Source organism: Pelobates fuscus, chromosome 11 (genome assembly GCF_036172605.1).
Source record: "Pelobates fuscus isolate aPelFus1 chromosome 11, aPelFus1.pri, whole genome shotgun sequence".
In the NCBI taxonomy this organism is placed as follows: Eukaryota; Metazoa; Chordata; class Amphibia; order Anura; family Pelobatidae; genus Pelobates; species Pelobates fuscus.
In genome coordinates this window covers 34,341,302-34,347,301 of record NC_086327.1, presented here as the reverse complement: position 1 = coordinate 34,347,301, position 6,000 = coordinate 34,341,302, and the positions used below count along the sequence as shown (strand labels likewise).

The 6,000-nt window shown below is 36.9% G+C and overlaps 1 protein-coding gene across 2 annotated transcripts in view; it reads right to left on the bottom strand.

The window, feature by feature from the left end:
- Positions 1 to 241: 241 nt before the first annotated feature.
- LOC134578204 (carcinoembryonic antigen-related cell adhesion molecule 19-like) overlaps positions 242 to 6,000 on the bottom strand; it is a 53,755-nt gene continuing 47,996 nt past the window's right edge. For both annotated transcript variants that reach the window (XR_010086074.1, XM_063437224.1), the window contains one exon: positions 242 to 326. The gene's annotated coding sequence lies outside the window, so the exon portion shown is untranslated. The remainder of the gene's footprint in view (positions 327 to 6,000) is intronic.

The following is a 6,000-nucleotide window of genomic DNA, read 5'->3' as shown; positions in this document are numbered from 1 at the left end:
CAAAGCAAGGTGCTTCTATTGTACAGCACAATTATTCTTCAGGTTTACCAAAGTCTAAATTAAGCCGTGTTTACCCCTCTGTATTCATGGAGTTACATGTCACATATGCAAATCAGATCGGATATTCACTTGTATGAAGACAGAGTGACATTTTTATAAAAGTCTTTCCTTTTCTGGCATTTTTTTTTTATAATATAATATCTTGTCTAATGACAAAGCTGCTTACAATGAATAATTCCCATTGTGAATAATGATGGTGTTTCATTTTCTTTGCAGTTCCGTTCATTGAAGTAGTTAGTGTTTGCTTGAAGATTTGAGAAGTTTTCCTGTGGAAAAATAACTAATTAAAATCAATGCATTATTGAAACATAGAATGTGACGGCAGATAAGAACCATTGGGCCCATCTAGTCTGCCCAGTTTTCTACATACTTTCATTAGTCCCTGGCCTTATCTTATAGCTAGGATAGCCTAATGCCTATCCCACGCATGCTTAAACTCCCTCACTGTGTTAATGGAAAACAGCAAAAAAGAAGAGGAGAAAGAATTGAAGAAATTGCTCAAAATCACCAAGTGTGTGTCACTCCAAATCACACAAAGTTAAACAAACAGAATATAATAAACAATATGGTGAGAGCAAAATGTGTGGTAAACAAACTAATCATGGATAATATATAACATGCAATATTACCATGTATCTGTATGTGTCCTAGAAATATAAAACACAAAACATAGTATAGCCTGTATATGTTAATAAAATGAATGGAGAAGAAAATATCTCACTCACGTGATGCTGAGCCGTTAGAAAGTGGCTCAGACTATAAGCGCCTTGATAAATAAATTGGAGACCAAAATGCTTGAACTAAGATACAGGGAGTTCCCTCACTGTGTTAACCTCTACCACTTCAGCTGGAAGGCTATTCCATGCATCCACTACCCTCTCAGTAAAGTAATACTTCCTGGTATTATTTTTAAACCTTTGTCCCTCTAATTTAAGACTCTTGTTGTTGTAGTTTTTCTTCTTTTAAATATAGTCTTCTCCTTTACTGTGTTGATTCCATTTATGTATTTAAATGTTTCTATCATAACCCCCATGTCTCATCTTTCCTCCAAGCTATACATGTTAAGATCCTTTAACCTTTCCTTGTAAGTTTTATCCTGCAATCCATGAACCAGTTTAGTAGCCCTTTTCTGAACTTTCTAAAGTATCAATATCCTTCAGGAGATATGGTCTCCAGTACTGCATACAATACTCCAAATGAGGTCTCACGAGTGTTCTGTACAATGACATGAGCATTTCCCTCTTTCTACTGCTAATACCTCTCCCTATACAACCAAGCATTCTGCTAGCATTTCCTGCTGCACTATTACAATTTCTGCCGACCTTTAAGTCATCGGAAATAATCACCCCTAAATCCCTTTCCTCAAATGTTGAGGTTAGGACTCTATCAAATATTCTGTACTCTATCCTTGTGTTTTTACGTCCAAGATGCATTATCTTGCACTTATCCAAATTAAATGTCAGCTGCCACAACTCTGACCATTTTTCGAGTTTACCTAAATCATTTGCCATTTGGCTTAACCCTCCTGGAACATCAACCCTGTAACATATGTTTGTATCATCAGCAAAAAGACACACCTTACCATCAAGACCTTCTGCAATATCACTAATAAAAATATTAAAGAGAACTAGATAATACACACATACACACTATTAGTTTGTATTAGTGTCTATCAGGAATATCTACTAAGTAAGAATTTACAGTAAATTCAAGGTGAAATTCAAAGTTAAGGCCAGTTTAGATTAACTGAAAGTACAGCTGACTTAGAGAATATTTTCAGTTTGGCTAGTTTGTCCTTAACCCCTTAAGGACCGCTGACGGTTCAGGACCGTCAGCGGTAAAACGTGCGTTTGGACCGCTGACGGTCCTGAACCGTCATAACGGTTTTGGGCAACTTACCTGATCGCCGTCGGTCCCACGGCGGCGATCAGCTCTCCTCCCGGTCCAGGGGGACTGCCTGTCTGCCCGGGCAGTCCCCCCTCGGCAGATCAGGACCCCACGGCCATGTGATCACTCGATCACATGACCGCAATAGGGGTCTGTGTATCTGCCTGCAGGGGGACTGTCTGTGCTGACAGGCAGTCTCCCTGCAAGTAAAAAATCATAAAATAAAGTGTAAAAAAAAAAGAAAGTGTAAAAAAAATAATAATATGTGTATATATATATGATATATATACATGTATTATATCTATATATACCTATATATAATATATGTATATATATAATATATATAATGTCACACTAAGTGTATTTTTATATTTATATATACGTATATTAATATAAAAATACACTTATATTTAAATTACACACGAATATATACAATATATATAATAACTATATATATGGTATATATATATTATTATAAAATACAAATAATATGTTAATAAAAATAAATAACAAAAAATAAAAATAATTTTTAATAATTAAAAAAAAATTATATATATATATTCAATTTTATTCTAACAGTATTTTGATATTGATATATATATATTTATATCAAAATACACTTAGAATGTAATGATATATATATATCTATGTATAAATAAATAAATAAAAATAATACAAAATATACATATGTCCACATAAATAATTACATAAATAATTTCATAAATATACACGTAGACGTCAAATACATAAATATGTATATATATTAAAATTCTACGTGCATATTTATGTAATATTTTTACCTAATTAAGTAATTTTAATGATTGCAATTTGAGGGACCTGCCTGCCAACCCAGGCCAAAAGTCCAGATAATTTAATTTGCTAGCACTGTGTTTAACCCTGTAACTTTCTATGACACCCTAAATCCTGTACATGGGGGTACTGTTTTACTCGGGAGACTTCGCTGAACACAAATATTAGTGTTTCAAAACAGTAAAACATATCACAGCGATGATATTGTCAGTGAAAGTGAAGTTTTTTGCATTTTTCACACACAAACAGCTCTTTCACTGAGGATATTATTGCTGTGATATATTTTACTGTTCTGATACACTAATATTTGTGTTCAGCGAAGTCTCCTGAGTATAACAGTACCCCACATGTAGAGGTTTTATAGTGTTTGTGAAAGTTACAGGGTCAAATATAAGGCTTGATTTTACTTTTATTTTTTTTATTGAAATTTGTCAGATTGGTTAGGTTGCCTTTGAGAGCGTATGGTAGCCAAGGAATGAGAATTAGCCCCATGATGGCATACCATTTGCAAAAGAAGACAACCCTAGGTATTGCAAATGGGGTATGTTCAGCCTTTTTTAGTAGCCACTTAGTCACAAACACCGGCCAAAGTTAGCGATTTTTGCATTTTTAACACACAAACAAATATAAATGCTAACTTTGGCCAGTGATTGTGACTAGGTGGCTACGAAAAAAGACTGGACATACCCCATTTTGAATACCCTGGGTTGTCTACTTTAAAAAATATGTACATGTTAGGTGTGTTTCGGGGATTTATGACAGATAACGGTGTAACAATGTCACTATTGATACATTTAAAATATATATATATTGAAACAGCAATTTCCTACTTGTATTCATAGGCCTATAACTTGCAAAAAAAAGCAATAAAGCATGTAAACACTGGGTGTTTTTAAACTCGGGACAAAATTTTGAATCTATTTAGCAGTTTTTTTCATTAGCTTTTGTAGATAAGTAAAAGATTTTTCAAGTAAAAGTCCAAAAACATGTTTTTTTTTTTATTTTTCACCATATTTTATTATTTTTTTTAAATACAATATATGACATAATATAAATACTGGTATGTAAAGAAAGCCCTTCTTGTCGTGAAAAAAACAATATATAACTTGTATGGGAACCGTAAATGAGAGAGCGGAAAATTACAGCTAAACACAAACACCACAAAAGTGTTAAAACTGCTCTGGTCCTTAACGTACAAACATCGCAAAAACAGGCCGGTCCTGAAGGGGTTAAAGGACCACTATAGGCACCCAGACCACTTCAGCTGAAAGAAGTGGTCTGGGTGCCAGGTCCATCTAGGATTAACCCTGCCTGCTGTAAACATAGCAGTTTCAGAGAAACTGCTATGTTTACAAATGGGTTAATCCAGCTTCTAGTGGCTATCTCATTGACAGCCGCTAGAGGCGCTTCCGCGCTTCTCACTGGGATTTTCACATTTTCACGAAACTAATCTCGCTGCATTGCATTGGAGGAGCCTTGTTGCCCTCCTGCTGCCTTTAGACTATGGCCCCATGCTGAAACGCTTGATTGATACGAAAGCCGGGTCATTCGGTGCTTGCCCTGTTTGAGCGGTGATACCCCAGATAGCTATGCCATGGAGCCCATTCGTATAATGAAAGACTATGGGAAAAACTTTAGCTCCATGGCAATTGAACTGTATGTGTGTGATCTGAGCGCCATTCAGTTATAATGTGCGCTCAGATCTGAGCTATCTGGGGATATGTTGAATGTACCTCTTTTATGCAATGGCTGCACAGTTATATATTTTTATGTATTTTATTGTCTTTTGCTGCCATGTGTTCAATGGGGTTTTGCCTCTGTCCTTGGAGATAATTGGATTACTTCCCAATTATCTCCAGGATAGAAGACTCTGTGGAACTGGTTTTGGGCAGAAAAGCCATGCTTCATTTGGTCACAAAGGACTACAACCTATCTTTTGAACCACTGGACCAATGTATGATTTTGACGTATGTTTGTATTTGGAGTATGCTGATTCTGAAAATGTTTTAAGTGAATGTGATGCATACTTTTAAAGTTATGAATAATGTGGAAAAACTGTATTTCTCTGCCTGTGATAATTACATTACCCATTGTGTAAGGTAATTGTATCACAGGCAGAGGGGAGGATTTTGTGTGGGAGTCTCTGAGTGTATTGTACGTGTTTATTGGTTGTTTTCCAAAACCCTGTGGGTGGTACTAATGTGTATATAAGAACAATAAACCCACAGCTCTGACTGTTCACTGCTTGACCCGGAACACGGAGCTTTGTCTCGTTCTTGGGGGGGATTTACTGTATGCTGTTCCAGTTTGACTGCTAGGAGTGTAAACCTATTTGTATGGTTTTTCCTATTCGGCTGTTTACAGCATTCGTATGGTTCCAGTTCAGCTGTTTACGGCATTCAAATGCTTCTCCGGTTCGGTGTATTGGTGTCTACAGTAGCTGTGCCTGTGTCTCTGGAAGGGGAAGATCTACTAAACGGCTTTTAACCCCTTTTTATGCCTGGGGGTGCCGTTACAGCACTTTTATGGAAAGTTTTCTCTAGAGTCTGAAGGACAAAGAACTATTCCAAAAATATGGAAAAGTGGGACAAGGGGAGCAAATCTGCAATGTACTTCCAGTTTCAGAAGACTTGTCTGGATCAGTAACATTATGAATCCCAATATAAAATTAACAGAACATCAAGGGCATTATTTGACATCACACGAGTTGTTGTGTAAATGTTATCACTAAGGCTCGGGGGAAATTTACCTCCCTCGAGCTGTGCGGGCCGTCCGCGCGACAGTCAAGTGCACTCACTTCCTTCTGCCGCGCAGTCTGACCATTCTAAGCGGCCACGCGGCAGGACATCTATAAATATATAATAGGCGTGACATCACGCCCGCTCTTAAAGTGACCACGTAATCATTGCGATCCTAATATATTTTGAGTCACAATGATGATGTGGACCTATCAGGACATAGGTAAGCCTATTTATGGCTTGTTTTAGCCCCCATTCATTGCCCTATCATGGTTTCTGTATAGATCCTTGCTTTGTGCTCCTAGTGATTCCCTAGTGATTTTTCTGTGTTTGACCTCGGCTTCGTATTGACCTTGTGATTTCTGGTATCATGACCTCGGCTTAGTATTGTAACTTATGATTTCTGGTAACCTGATCCAGCCTTGTCTTGACATTGTGTATATCTGTATCCTTGACCTTGATTTTCGCTATATTAATGTCGGGATCCCGCGGGCGGCTGCGAGGG